Source organism: Anser anser (genome assembly GCF_964211835.1).
Source record: "Anser anser genome assembly, chromosome: 14".
In the NCBI taxonomy this organism is placed as follows: Eukaryota; Metazoa; Chordata; class Aves; order Anseriformes; family Anatidae; genus Anser; species Anser anser.
The window spans coordinates 17,210,770-17,227,216 of NC_139735.1; the positions used below are offsets into that span (position 1 = coordinate 17,210,770).

The 16,447-nt window shown below is 36.8% G+C and overlaps 2 protein-coding genes across 28 annotated transcripts in view; both read right to left on the reverse strand.

The window, feature by feature from the left end:
- TENM2 (teneurin transmembrane protein 2) overlaps positions 1 to 16,447 on the reverse strand; it is a 1,465,234-nt gene that overhangs the window by 1,345,020 nt on the left and 103,767 nt on the right. Inside the window, exon 1 of one of the 26 annotated variants that reach the window (XM_083799315.1) lies at positions 8,790 to 8,893. The exons of 24 other annotated variants lie outside the window; for them this stretch is intronic. The gene's annotated coding sequence lies outside the window, so the exon portion shown is untranslated. Of the gene's footprint in view, positions 1 to 8,789; positions 8,894 to 16,447 lie in introns of those variants that run through there. One more of the 26 variants, XM_083799314.1, reaches the window with a different exon arrangement.
- Positions 1 to 16,447, reverse strand: part of LOC310881738 (uncharacterized protein) — a 796,919-nt gene that overhangs the window by 75,390 nt on the left and 705,082 nt on the right. The window lies entirely within an intron of this gene.

A 16,447-nucleotide genomic window follows, 5' to 3' on the forward strand; every position in this document is an offset into this window, starting at 1 on the left:
ACTGCAGAGCTCAGCAGAGTATTTCATCTCCATATCTGTAATCTGGATCTAAGCTGTATCAAAACAAAAAGGGTCTTTTACTATGCTGAATTGTAGTGCTACCAAACATGAGCAGCAGGTGTTTGCAAAGTACTTCTCTGAATACTTGGAGATACTGGAGGGAGCTTTCTAACCATGCCAATTAGTAAAAAGGAATGCTTACTTATAGGTATTCAAAACCTAATGGTAGACTTGGTTGCAGGCCTTTGTGTTGAAGATCTCCTTAAGAGGATGGCACTTCATTGTATTTCTTGTCTGTCATTGACTCTGTCAACGTCTTTTGCCTTAAAAAATTCTCAAGATTAATAATGTTTGCAGCTTTACCCTTTTAGATCTATAAAGTTTATTACGAACACAGATGTCCTAATTTATTTGAGTGACATCACTGATACCAGTATATCCAACTGTTTCTGTTCTTACCATGCAATTTAAATTGGTTGCCACTTTTGCCAGTGTTTATAAGCTTTTGGTTAGGTTTGCCAAGTAATAACAAACTCTTGGAAACTGAAGATGTGTCATAGTTATTTACTAGTATACAACTAGATAGTTAAAGACAAACCCTTCAGGAACGGTCTATGAATAATAACAACAATAATAAAGAAAATTTAATAATAAAGAAAACCTGTTACTTTACAACAAAAACAACTCACTACTGATCTGACAATTCAAGCAAACTGTACGTAGCGGACTGATCAACTACAATTATTCACGTATTCTTAGAATGCGAGACAGCTTCAAGGAAAACCACTACATATCTGTTGTTTTAAAACAACAAGCTAACCAAAGAAAAAAATCCCTAAAGAATCCAGAAATAAATCAAGTAAACTGCTTTTTACAATAAAGAGAACAAAATCAAATGTAACTTTTGCCGTGAGAGTACTGAAACTGCAGTAACTCCCAAAGCTTCAATGAACATGACCACATCCATGCAGCCACATGGCATGCTCAGACTTCATTAAGTTGGCTTTAAATAAAAGCTCACGTAGCTAACAAGAGCTGTCGAGCATCTCTGGACTGTTTCATCTGTGCTACCCCAGCTGCAGTCACATACGGGGGAGTACACACACCAGCCTCCTGAAGCAGAAAGCTATCCGAACTTTAACAACCTGCACTAATAATCTGATGTAGTTTCTTGGAAGTTCATTCTTTAGACTGGGCATATACTGGGGGGTCTAACTAAAATTTAAACTGTTGGTTGGTGTCCCGGTTCTATTCTACTAACAGATTTTAAACTGTCTTCCCACCCACCCTGCTCACTGCAGTGCCTTACCAAGCTTGTATAAAAATATTTTACGTAATTGTTAAACCTTCGATTACAAAATACTGTGTAAGACTCATCACAGATATTTATAGTCTGCACAAACTTTGTTTGCTCATCCATAGCAAGCATTTAATAAAGCTAGTTCATCTGGAAAGAAGTTAAATTAAATAATCCAAAATGAATGTGATGCATATTCAGAAAAATATGGTGTTTAGAACTAACAACAATGAAAATTAGGCCGTAGAAAAAATAAAGTCTGCAATATTTCACCCATTTTTTTCACTTTACCACCAAGGAAAAAAATAATTAAGTGCTGGTATTTTACCGGCTTGGTACTAATTTCTTTATTGCCCTATACAGAAAAAAAATGTATTAATAAACAGAAATTTTAATAATTGCCCCTTCCTATTTAAGTTCCAACTTAGATTTCACACATCTTCTGACACAGAAAAGGGAGGGGTTTGTTGAACCAAAAAATCTTGGATTTTCAGTCATATAATCATAAGAGAACCAGAAAGTTAAAGATCTTCATCACTTGTACAAACATAATTGCATAAAAAGAAATTATGTGCAGTTCCCCCATTTGTCTCTACTCTCTAAAGTTAATAGCACACTTGTTAATGACTTCAGGATTAGACAAGTACCCCTGAGTAGATGGCCACTGGAGGGATAGACTACTCTGAGAACTGGCCTGAACAAGGGCACTGAGCATAATGCAAGTCAGATGCAGTTTCTAGGCTTGGATTTGGAAGGTCATCTCTGAGAGCTCCTGATTGCCTTCACCCAGCTCCTCTTCCATGGAGAATCAGGCAGGCAGGTGAATCCAGATGACATAAGCGTCACCTCTGCTAGATCCATGAGTCCACACTCCTCCTCGTATCAGGAAGCAAATTACACATATAACTAACTCGCATGCTAAAAGCTTCCAGGCCACATAGCCCCCTCCAGTAAACACCCCTCTGTTGGCAGTCACTAATCCTGAAGTGTTTCTTCTGTAGCTATGGAAACATCCAACACATGAATGTTATTTCTCCTTATCTCTGTCAAAGAGAATCTGATTGTTAAGATGTCTGAGGATGATGACATTCTATACATTTGTTATAACTTAAGAATTTTATCAAACCTATAAGAACGACCACATGGAAAACGCCAGAGCAAGGAAGACCAAACCACAATCATCACACTCCTTCCAGTAAAGGAATCTTAATGCTAATGACTTGCCAACATATCCCTGGCACAAGCACCCCACGCACCCCAGCACCCAGAGAAGCAGAGAAAAGGTGAGCACACAAGAAAAAGGGGGAGGTACTAGGATGTTTGTAGTGCTAAATAATTTTAACATTATTCCTGAAACTTCTTCTGTATAGTAATACACATTTTTTCCTATTTTAACAATTAAATCCACATTAACAATAACCCTTTGACTATTTTGCTTTCGATATATTAATATATGCCTTTTTGCCTGTAACACGATTTGAAGTGCAACAGTATGTTGCTCTACCCACGCACTAATTTAGTTATGAGTTTTTTATACACCCTACTCAGATGGAAATTCCTTAAAGCCAGATAAAGGTAGAAATTTCATTTAATATACTGTAATTAATAAAACCAGAAACCTCAGTTATCAAGGTGATCATATTTTCAGGAGAGAGTGTCGTTGAAACAGTGATACATAATCAAGATCCTGCATGGTGACAGAGCTTGTTAAAGGCATTCTTTGCCAGAAACATCCCTACTGCTCTATGCTATTTATCAAAGAAAATTTTCAAATTTTCCACATGCATTTATAGTTTTTCCACATTTACAGTTTTAAAACACAGAGCTGGCAGAAGTATACTCTATCATACTACAAAGTTTGTCTTTAATACATTATATTACATAATTTTTAAATTAAAATCCTATTATTCTTTGCAAGAGACTACGATTCACAGTGACTTTTGTAATAACATAAAATTCAAGAAGTAAGCACAGGATATGTATATCTCAGTAACTCAGAGAAGCAGGCATTTTGCGCTAGCAAAAAGGACAATCTGAGCGGTGAAAGTGACGCCATTCAAAGGAGTGGGAGGAAAGACGGGATCCTCACAAGCCAAGGGATAACACCACATCTGTGCAGTCAAGCTTGGGGAATTAAAATGACAGGAATAATTCCACTTTGATGGCTGCTCATGAGATTATCAACATACACATCCCAGAAGATGCTGGTATATTTATGCTACCTATAGTTTTAAAAACAATGTCAAAGCCACTACGGATTTTCTTCCTCATTTTTTCCACTTTCTCTTATAGACACATCTATGCTGGAACCATTCTTGAACAGTTCTCTATTTGTATAACCTCTTTTAACTAAAAATTTATCAAGATAACAAGCATCACTAATATTTTGTTTAATACTATTTTTTTATATTCTGAGTTTAAATTAATAATGTCATATATTCTACATTTATTCATGTTGAATAAAAAATAAATAAAATAAAAAAAAAAAACACCTTCTACTTACTGACACATCTGAATTTTAGATCAGCCTGTCTCATTACATCTGTGGAAGATCTGGGGTACTCTATCTACTCTGACAGGTTTAGCTTCAGCTGAGCAACATAACTCAACCTGCCAGCGTTCAAATACTGGGAGCACACTCACTGCAAGTACTTTGCAAATGGTACTACGATTTATTTGTTTGATGTAACAGAGCACTTGCTCTATAACATTAGTGTTACGATTCCACATACCTAATCAAATTAATTTTCAAATGACAAAAGTGAGCTCCTTCCACCCCAAACAAACCTGTCCGTAGTTCCGGTCTAAATGTAATGAGCTGTGTCCCTTATATGAAAGGAAATTAGGATATGCAACACACAAAGACTTTCAATACTGGTGTTGTATAATCATGTTTGGGTGTGCCTATAATAAAATTATTTTGCGTTGGGGGAAGGTGTCATTGCTTTTAAAAAAAAAAAAAACACCTCACAATTAAGTCTGTTGTATTATATGAACCCAAGTACAAAAAGGGGACAGAGGGCACAAACAAGGTGCCTTTCATCTGAAAGGAACTTGGAAGATATGCTTCAGAAGTACACCTAAATCTCCCCCATCCTGAAAGAGCGTTCCATTTAAAAATAAACAAATAAATAAATCAGAATTAGAGTTAGTATGGAATATAATTCCTGCAAAATATGCGTTAGTGAGAATGCCGGTTCAAGACACTAAACCTTTCACTTCGTATATTCACTTAATAGCCTACTTAATAGCCTGCACTACCTCCTGCAAGGATTTTGCCACTGTGTATTATCAAAGGCAACATAGGTTGTGCAGGGGTTGTTTTGTGGTTTTGTTGGGTTTGTTTTGAAGCATCAAAGCACACGTTCTAATTAAGATTTACAGATCAGCATTATTTTAATATCCTCAATGAGATTCCATTCGCAAAAGCACAGTCCACACAGGAACACGACTCAAGCATTCCCGAGTTGCCTGTGCATTCAGAATTCACAGCAGCTCTACCAGTCTTTGGGGTCATGGGGGTATGTTTTTTTTCCTTCCATCCACTTCTGTCACCCCTCTTGTGAAAAAGAAGAAATATCAGTTACTGTTGTACACTGATCATTACTTGATATTGGCAAAAAGTGCTTTCAACTACTTTCAACTAGATGTCGGAGAATAACTTAATATTGTTATGAAGTAATCCTTGTATCACTGACTTCAAATTGGCCATGAAATACCATAATTCTAGGGATACAGTCAGAGAATATTTTTTAATTTAACTTCAATACTCGGCTCACGTAATACAAAATTTAATGATAGTGGAGAAGATAATCTTGAACTGTTCTTCATAAAGATAAAGAACACTTGAAAGCCATTAAGACTAATAGCATTAGTATTTCCTACGCATGCTAACGCATTATTTCCTTTATTTTTACTGGTAAAGACTAACCCTTCAGAAAGGGCACGAATGAGCTATACAAAAAGAGACCTAATATGCCCAAAATGCCAGAATGATTAAAGATCTTTTAACTGACTTTGAGATTGATAGGTGTCAATCAGTAAAGCTGTCTCTAAATCTGTCTAAATCTATATTAGACATGATACTAAAGAATACACAATAGCAGTATGATTGGAATGCTGTCTTCTGAAGTTTAAATGGTTCTACCCTAGCCCCCATTAGAACCAAACTGTGTCAGTGAATACTTCTGGACTGAATGAACGCAGGAATTAAACACTTGTCACTGCCCTGGTAAAATTAGGATACATAGATGAAGATCATGTAGCTGCATGCTAATACTACTTGCTGTTCAAATGAATAATGCTTTGTAATTTTCAACACTTGCATAAACATTAAAGATATCTTTTATTTTATTCTAGACTGACTGACAGGACTCCAGCATTTGAAACATCAACCCCCTGTGTCCAGCTATCTGCACATAAATACTAAATCACACAATAGCAAAAGAGACAAGTATATATTTCATTTCTAGATGTTTTGCCACCCAGTAAGTTTCCATTAAAACAAGAAAATGAAGTCTCAGGTCTCCTAAAAAAGAAGAATTTTATATAAATATATATATATATATATAAATATATATATACACACACACCCCTAGTGCAACCACAGTTGCTGGCTCATGTTTTAGTAATCTAAAAATATTCTTTTCCATAAAATTGCATGATCCAATGTTGAAATCAAAGAACTTCTTTTGTGTCTTTGTAAAGCAAAAACCATCTACAAAAAAAGAAGATTTTCTCAAGTTGTGTTATGACACATTTACACTTTAAGGGTTGAGACATTTATATATTCTGGTGAAGAAGCCTTGGCTTCAAACCAGGGTTGGAGGTTCTAGCAAAGATGTTTGATAATAAATAAATAAATAAATAAATTAGGGGAAACTGCCATCAGCAGAGCATATTGGGCAAATACAGACAAGACATGCCAGTTCTTCTCAGGAGAAGCCTTGCACTTCTTTTGAACAAGTCTCAAGTTGAACAGATGTTGTGGAAGGCATATCTGACAGAGGGCCTTTCGCGTAAAACAACTGATTGTTAACGACTCTGTAAAAGCTTTGGGACAGGTAATGCAGAAACATGCTCTGAATAATCCTGCACAGCTTCGGGTGAGTATATACAGTACCTTTTTTGCCCTGGCATAGAACATAACAATAAGCATGCAAGGCACTGATAGTAAACTGTTCATGGGTAAGGCTTACTTCAAATGTTCAGGTCCTAGAGTCTCACAAAATACTTTTTAGCATTCTCCTTAGCATGTCTACATTTTACAGTGATTAAAATGATTTCCAAATGCAAGCTATGGGAACCTTGTAATTTTTGTACAGACTATTACTATTGAATCATTCTCCTTAGAATCTTTCTTTTAAATATACGCCTCCCCTCTTCCCCTAGCTTTTAGGGAAAAAGCAATGGAGAGCAAGAGAGGAAATAAAAGGCAATGAAAAAAGATGTAAAGGATACGGTGAAACTATTTAGTTTTTCCAGTGAGTAATGTCAAGTTCAACAGCTAGTGAGCTTATTCATTTGGTTTTATATAAACAGGATGATCCTTTTGAAGTGTCTAACAGGCTTCATTATCTCAAGCAAGAGAATCTCTATGCCCTGGTCTACACGTCAAGAAATTAAAATGCATCTACATGGAAACATGCAAATAGAAGTAATTGCACCTAGTTAACATGCTGAGCAGGCTCCTACAATGTTTCTTCCAGTGTGTTAGTAAGATTAAAATTAAAACCAGCTGTCCATCTCTATCCCTGCAAAAATCATGGATGTAGCTGCAAAAACGTGAGGGTTCTGGATCTCCCAAGTTCACCCGTTACCTAGATAACTACACTACTTGGCTCCTTTTCAGCATTTCCCTCAAATTTACAGTTTAGTAAGTGGATCACTGTGCTTAACCTCTATCCCTCTCAAAAAAAAAAAAAAAGTAATCACAGGTATTTTTCCAATATTAGTAATCGCTTCTCAAGCTCACAGAACTGAAACCTTACACTGTGGACCTCAAGGCTGGGATGGATATACTGTTGCTATGTTGGTAAAGAACAGATAAAAATGAGTGACAAGCATTTCAGACTTTCTTCTTCCCATTACCATTCTAACAGAAGTTAGAAGAAATAAGAGCAAAAGGGAAATACCCATCAGAAAGAAGTCCAGTATCAACAGTTTTTCTGTCAGAAAGGACAGTTTTATCTTTAGTCTTGTGCCATGATGTTGCATAAAAACTAATATTTTAAGCCTCTGAAAGGTTGAAATAAAAGAGTTCACTGGAAAACATCCCATCAGAGCATGACAGATGCACAAACTGAAGGTCTTTCAGTCTTTGAAGTGCTGTTTGACAAAACAAAAAATTTGGATGCAACATATGCTTTTTGGCATTTCTGGAAAAGGTAGGGCATGAAAGAATCACCTCAAATCAACGCACTCTGAAAACCTGCTCTAAACAGCACCCTACATCAAATAATGTGTTTGCTTTTAAGGGATTTGTTTCTTTCCTTCTTTTTAATTATAGCTGTAATAGAATTGATATTGTTTCATGAAAGTGGAATTCCAAGGGCATAAACTTAACTTTTTCTTCAAGAACACCAGTATGGATAACACCACTGAAGCTCAAATCATGAGATCATGAAACAAGCCCACAAAGAGCATCAGCTCCAGACACCCTAGTCTATATTGTAGTCTTTTCCCAAAGCATTTCTGTGTAGCCACTAAAGCAGTACTAACTTTAAAGTAGAACTGATACTCTTCTGTCACCGGTAAGGAGGACTATTTAGAAAAATAAAACATAAAGAGACACAGACTTAAGCAACTTCGACAATTCTGTTCTAGCACAGGTCTGAAGCAACTGAACAGAACACAATTAACATGACAGTATCCCCTTCATTAACATAGCAGTGACCTAGTTATTTAGCAGGACGAGGTGTAGATGTTTAACCACGCACAAGTATCACATTTGCACACAGAAAGGGAAACAAAATATGCGCACCTGGTAAGAGTGATCAGCAACAGTGAGCTTGTATTTACTAACAGTGGTTTCTAAGTTTACAAATCCTGTACTAAACAGACCATTAGCAGGGTCACTAAACATATAACCAAGATGAGCATTTTAAAACACTTCTATGCCTCACCGTTCCAGAAGCCAGCAAAATCCAGGGGCACTACCCTGCCCTCACAGTGCTTCTCCTGGTCGCCCCACATCCAAAATGGCTCCAGGTGAGCACTCACACCAAGCACTGCCTCCATCCCAGCCATGTCAAGGACCATTCCCTTCCCATCACGTCTCACTACAGCACAGGCACGCCATGAGCACACCACCTGCCCTCACAAACACACCAAGCCCTCACAGGCAGCTGCCCACTGCCAAGATCCTCCCTCACCTTCCCTGCAGCCATTTTACCTCAGAAACCTCTCTGCCCTGGGCACCACACACAAGCCCATCTCCTCCCTCACGCCCCCACTTAAAAAATTTCCCTGTAAAGAGCAAGGAACACTCAACCTTACTTCCACACTGCTCTACCACCTTCCCTCTTCGACTCTTCAGCCTCTCTGCATTCCCAAGCGCTCACAGCTGCCCAAGCAGCCCTCGCTGTAATGGCGCTCACAGCCCAGCAGCACCTAGCGGCCCTCTGGGGCATGCCTGCCCCTGCCCAGCCCTGAGCCCGGCCCGCACCGCTGGCCACCTGTTCTGTAAAAGGGACATTTCTCCAAAACAATAGCAATATTCAGTGGTACAATCATGGAAATTGCAGTAAGTTAACATTAAATGCAACATTAAATATAATTAATGTAAATATTAAATGTGGGTTTCCTCAGCGAGCACCTGGGATTGGTGCTGCCACAGTCCCAGAAGGAACTTTGTAGAAGGTGACATCCAACAGCTGCCACTGAGCATATTAAAGCTAAAATATTCCACAAATGGCAATTCACTGTCAGCCATAAAACGCATAAGAATTTGATATAATTCCTTTTCTACTTTTCTTCTAGATTTCACCTCTTAAGCAGAATGTGTTGTATGAAGCAGATGTGTAAGCAAGCACATAGGCAGACAAGACAGACTCATTCCAGGTATTTAGTGAACAGAACAAAGATAACAGAACTTCTCTAAATTTTCCTGTGTATTAAATATATATATATATATAAAATAACATTTAGAATACTAGCTGCCATTTACCAGTTTGCAGAATACAAAAATTGAAAGAAAGGTAAAAGGACACCATTTCTGAACAGCCATCATTAAACAAGAACCTACTGAAATAATTGGAGTGAAACATTGTGCTATGAATGCAGAATTTTATCCTGGGTTAGGCAATAGCATTGACCCAGCCCAAAACACTGGGGGTCTAAAAGCCAACCTAACTGCTAATAAATATCACAAACCACAAGGCTTCTGAAATTCAATTACTCTTTAGCTGCATATCTGAACTCAAAAATCTCTGTGGAAAGCCTGGAGTGTATGATATTTTAAAGGATGTTTTCAAGATATGAAAAAAATAAAAGGTCATGATAACCAATGATTTAACAGATTGTGGGTGGAGAGGTGTTTGTGCTTCTGATAGTTAATTAATTGGCAGTTTTAGAGAGCACAGTTCTTAATTAAGCTGTAAATATGTGTTGATGAGCTTTGTGATTTAATAATGATTAATGACTCTATGATGTTACCATAAGAATGTAGAAAATGGAATTACATCTATAGCTTAGCAGATACATTCATAATTTTTCATTCAGTAATTTCATAGAAACATATAGGGTGCTTCTGTAAGGCTGTGAACTTGAGCATGAAGGTTTGATATAGGTCATGTACTTTATGAGTGTCTGAAAGTGTTGAGCAAGTTGCGGAGTGGGAAAAACAAATTATTTGCGAGGGCTGTATTGTTCATGGTGATGAAGTGGCATTGGTGTATGTTATTGATTTATGTTATTTTTCTTTAATTCTCTTTAAAATTTTACTATTTGTGCTGAAAGTAACCAGACTTCTACAACAGAAACTCTGATTTAGGGGAGATAGTCTAGGAAAAAAAAAAAGAAAAAAAAAAAAGGACTGGTAGGACTGGTATACCTTAATCTTGTGTCTATTTTTGATTGCATAGAAAGGCAGGTTGTGCACCATGGAAGATGGTATATAGGGCATGTTCTCAGTGTCTGGTGAAAGACTTAGTGGAGCCTGCTGCCTTTACAGATGTAAGTAAATATAAGAACAAGTTCCTCAATTCCAACACAACTCCTATCTAACCTATAGGTAATCATGGATCACAAGGTTTACTGGAGGAAGGAGAACTGGAAGCACAACCAAGTTTTGCCAGAAGAAAATCTGCTACTACAGTGTAACTTATATAACACAAAGACTTTACATAAGCAAAAACAGAATAGCTGGTGAGAATGAAAGTGAATGTTTTTGTCTTTCCTGAATGTTAACAGGGGTTGATATACAGCCCTTTGCCCTCTGATGCCATAATTAGTATTGTCTTCCATGAGACTACTCTTCCTTCTCCCCTTGGAAAACCAGAAGGAATGAGACTTTGGGGTTCTTTGCCAAAAGATTTTACTGCTAATGACAAACAGGAATATTCATTCAGATAAAACTAGGATTGTGTACTAAAAGAAATCAAGATCCTGTAAATGTCATAATTACCAAGGCTCAGGACCTGAAAATGAAAAAACACCTGAAAAGAGGACTAGAAATTATGTAAAATATGTAAAACAAAAAAATGTTATGCTGAACTGTAGCCAGACTGTATGATTTTTAGGTAGCAAATTCCACATGTATTCTTCCTACTGAAAATCGTACAAGTTTTCTGATGGGATCTTTGTAAGAAGTTTGTGTCAATCTCAGGGATTTAAAACCTGCTTGAAGAGTATAACTTGAGCTTAACTATGGAGCAGCTAAGGCCTTTCTATATAAATTTTACATAAGTTTACAGTGCTAGAGAGTGCCTGGTGGTTCTCACAGCAAGTTAAAGAGCAGCCCCTACCCACACTTCACAACCACAATTGCTTATGACAAGACAATACAGCGAGGAGAAAATACAAGGCTTTATTTAAACCTCCCTGCAGTAACTCATGGTAATTTGCCCTGAGCAACACACAATTTTTCTTAGGAAAGCAGTATTTTAAACAATGCTGCTATGCAGTGCCTGAGATGGGGAATAGAAAGGCAGTAGAACATCTCAGAAACCTGCAGTAAACAGTTCTTGTTTGGCAATAGTTGTGGAAAAATATATGAAAAGAGAAGCCAAACAAATCTTTGACTTTGACTGCAATAAAAAGCTTACTTTACTCTTGGACCATTTGCAAAAGCTGTAGTGAAGATGATTAAAAAGGAGAAAAAGGAAACAGTATTTGCATTCATTCTGGTAATAGAATATGAAATTAAAGCATGAAGGGATTAATGTTTTAAAGCTTGACTTGCAGTGATAAAGCTAAGGTATTAGAAGAGACAACATAACCGTTACAGGATAGACAAGCAAAGAAAAAGCAGCACATGCCTTAAAGATGAGCAAGGCAACCTAGAATGGAATTACAAAATGATTAATCAATACAAATGAGAAATTGTACAAGGAAAGAGAGCTTGGTGAGACTTCTTATGGGACTCAACACTGCAGCCGCTTAAAGATAATGAAAGAAGCACAGCAAAGCCAAAGAAATGCTTTCATTCGGTAGCAAAGTCATTTGTGAACAGTTTAAATTACCCTAATCACCTCCCCTCCAGCCGTCAGTATGCTCTGTCTCTTTAGTTATTTTAAAAAAAAAAGAGTTTGGGGAAATGAGTTCTGCGAATCTAAGCTGCAAAATAATTATACACACACCGTTTTAGCATTTTAACAATGCAATCCCAAACATTTGTTCTCATTAGAATGCAAATCGACTCATTTAATAATCCCACATGAGAATTCCACCACACTCAGCTTAAAAAGCACAGTGGTATTCAAAATATTATTAATAAATGCCAAATATGGAAAAGCCAGTTTGTTTTGCCAGCAGCTCAGAATAGATATAAGACATATAGAACATTTTTTCTGACCAAAAATGTTTAATTGAAATTTGACAGTGGGAATGGTCTGGGATTGTCTTTAAAAATACCAAGGTGACAGTATCCTCTGCTTAACACAGATACACTCACATTCACTAAAGGCTGAGTACTACAGCCTGTCATACAAATCAATGACATCAATTTGCTTCAAGTGGAGTCTAATTTCAGTAAGCTACTTCGCTGTTAATAGTTTTAACCTCTGGTACAGGTTCAAAGCACTGTTCTGAATTGTGTCATTTCCGATTTATCAATCCAAGTGGTGGTGTCACATTTTCAGTGCTTCTGCAGAATTCTGATAATTAGAGAAGGACTCAAAAAAACTGAAGGCTTAGCAATACTATCATAGTCAGACCTTATATTTATTATCCTAGTCTTATCCTGGAATGATTTAGCTTTCTATTATGGAATAAAATAGATTATTTCATAACCATCACAAGGAGATCTAATCTAGAACAGAAATTAGAGATATTCTAATTGAGCTCTCTAAATAATTAAGAAATGTGTAACAACCAAGACAGGTATAATAAAAAAGCCTGAGCCTGAAGGATCTGTTTTAATGAGTAAATCTCACACAAATATTTATTAGAAGTGAGGTATAAAGGGCAATTTTACTTCCTCCAGATTCTTGATACCAATGAGAATTGCAAACTAAATGCACAGTATGCCATTCTCAGAGTGGGCATACAAAAGCTCAGAAAGCTCAGTAGATAAAAGAGAACAGTACAACCTATCTGATTTGCTGCTTCAGGACCATGATTCAGGCTTGATTCATGGCTATTTAGGGAACAATTTTCTATTAGACCTGAGTTCTGCCTCTCTACTCATACAGCATAGCTTGATACATCTAACAATACATACCACAATGTATGTCAGTAGAGACATAAGCATAAGATCATTACTAGGTATAATTACTAGCAGCAGTCAAAGCTGCTGGTTTCCTGCTCTGTTCCTCCAGATTTCACTCAAACAGGTTCTGCTACAGAAGCTAACTTTATGCACACGTATGATACTCACCTAGGGGTGAGCAGTGAGACATCCAACGAACATACTTGGCATATTGTGTACATTCAATACTGAAGGTTTTTTTCAGTACTGATTGGGGCAATGCAGCAGCTGCTGAAATATTTAAAAGTCTTTTAAAGCTAATATATTATGACAACAAAAACAAATTAAATATTGTAATATGACATGGAGTATAAATTGTCCTTGACATAAAGTTATAAATATCTGAAGATTCTTTATTTGTTATGAAAATGTCAGCTTGTCAGAAACAGTCAGAAATGACTGTTTTAATTACCTCTACACTGGTGCATGTTTAAGCCACAATAAACATTTTAGAAGTCTTAGCTCTGGGTTATGCAATTGTTGTTAAGCATTTACTTCCAAGAATTTTAAGACAAATTAAAAGGATTTCATTTTTCTTCTTCAGAATGCTAAGGATATAGCACTCAATTCTTGTGGGTGCTACATAAATCTCTGTATGTAGCACATGCTGCTTGCCCAGACAGGATGCAGACATGCAAAATTATCCAAAACATTCATCTACAAGGAGGCAAATCCTGTTTCTGTTAATCACAAAGTGTGTAACAAAGTTTCCAGAATAGTGTTTAACTCATTCAGAGCTTCAGCTGACAGAGGCAAGATGGTGTGATGAATGAAGGCATCATGCAACGAGGTGTATCTATACCACACCTTCAAATTCACAATTTAGTCTTGTAATCACTAGGTATTTCTGCTTCACATGAGTAAAAATATACTGTAATGTAATTAACTGAATATCCTAGAGACACATAACCCACAGATGGAATAATTTAGTTTACTGGCAATGTAATTGCCCAGTAGCAGTGAAGCAATAGATAATTATCCATTGTAAGCTACTGTTAAGTATGTCCTAATAGATTGATTTCACTGATTCTTTCCTGGGTATTTAGACAACCTCCTCCATTAAATTTTCTGAGCACCTAAAACCTTTAGTGCATTTATCCTCACAATTCTCTGCGAAAGTCAATGTCACAATTCCAATTTTATCAAAGAAGAAATAAAGCGAATCTACTCCAAAGAGTTCTTGTGCCAGCTGGGAACAGAAGCTTCACACAGCCTCACTCTGCAAGTCAGTTTTGTCTTCTGCAAGGAAGATGTGGTGGGCTACTTGGAGACACAGCATACCCAATTCCAGCTGTACTACAGACAGGCATCCGTTTTGACTCTCACTGAAGTGATGTCAGATTTTTCATTCTACATTTTACTGAAAATCAAGAATCTGAATATTGGCTTGCTTTCAGAAAGCAGAGACAGTCGGCAAGGTTGGTTTAAGCCTAGGTTCAAGCCTATGCTCAATAAATTTCCAAGCTTCAATCTGAAAGACTGTCTTGCTAAAGAATTAGACTGAAAGAACTACTCACCTCCTTTGTCTTTACAGCTAGTCCTTTTGAAACATATTTTGCATGAGCCGAAACATTTTAGTGATTGAAGTCCATGGTGTCTTGAATTCAAGTTTTACAGATGAGCTAAGAAATCTAACTCATGCATGAAGTTGCACCAATGTAAAAATTTATGCTGATTTAAAAGTAGTGAAACTGAATGTATGCAAATCCCTGACCTGGCATTCACTTAAGTTTAAAGAATAGATTGTGTTGATTACGTTTATATTTTTAAAGATGCATTTAAGATTGATAAAAAATTCTACAACATTGTATAAAAGCTGTGCTGTTCTATATACAATTACAGAAGTTCCTTCCAAAATTTTGCAAAGTCAAATTTCAAACTATTTAAACCTAATGTATAAATTCCTGAATAGGAGTTTGTACAACAGTAAACCCAGGAGTTTGCGCTATCTGTTCTGATCCAGTTTTAACTTCATTTTAAGCAGCAGTGCCCATTTATTGACAAATGCTGACTACTCTGACTCTCCTGAAACACTCTGGGGAAGCAAGAATTTGCAGCCAGCCAATTCTCCTCTGGTCAAATGGGCATAAAGAACAGAGGTGGACACCATGAGCCTTGGCAGGCATGGCTGACACTTGACAACACTGTACACCACAGTTTCCTGAATTAATAAATACAGGTGCAGGAAGTTATAGGATATAGCAGCTCCTATCTAGGAACAGCATAAGATACAGTCACACAAAGCATAGGCACAGTGTGTTTGGGCAAACAGCTATACTTCTTCTGGAGTTAGGTTAAGTGTCTCTGCAGCACGATATCCACTGCTTTTAGTTTCAAGGCTATGCTTGAGAGGAGAAAACATTCACAATGGACTGAATCGTGAAAAAGCACTCCTGGAGTTCATGGAAAATGAGGAATGTCAGCACAGAAATGCTTTTATTTAATTAAAGATGCCTGCTTGCTTGCTTATGTTTTGTATACTTTGTGTAACACGTAAGCAATCACACAACGTGACAGTATACAATTATTCTAAGAAAACCTGCTTAGACTGTATTTGCCTCATGCTTTCAACCATTCCAGACATACAATTATTACACAGTTGTGTCTGAAAATTATCAAAACAGTATGGTATTTGTAAAAGCAAGAGCAAGCCCACATACACATTATCAAATTAAACTGTTGTAATGTGCTTTTTTACAGGACTAAAAATTTTATTATAATTCTGTAATATCTTGATGCTCCACAGAGTTCTTAGGGTAAATGAAAATCTCTCATTCATGTTTTTATGCCCAAAACATTACAGTTTTAGGTGTATCAAAATAAGTTTTTTATTACTTTGATTACTTGAGAAATGGAGAAAGAAATGATGAAATTAATAATCTTGGAAGCCTCTGAATTTTGTCCATCCCAGCTTCCTGGCTGTGCCCCATGCCTCATGTTTCATCAAATAGTTTCATAATAAATTACAGGATTTTAAAAAATGCACCATAACTTTCACTCAAATCATCTCAAATGGGACTTACAAAAGTAGGCAGATTTCACCCATCTCAAACTAAAGACCTACTTGATTATGGCAGTATTGACACATGTGACTTTAGTCTGGCCATATCAACATGTAAAACTCTTGTTTTCTGCCTGGGTACAGCCAGGATCCACTGATTTAATATCATCCTAGTCAGTCCTAAAGTCTGTAATGCTAGCACTTCTCTTCATGCTATGTGGTCATGAAAAGTAACCTTGAC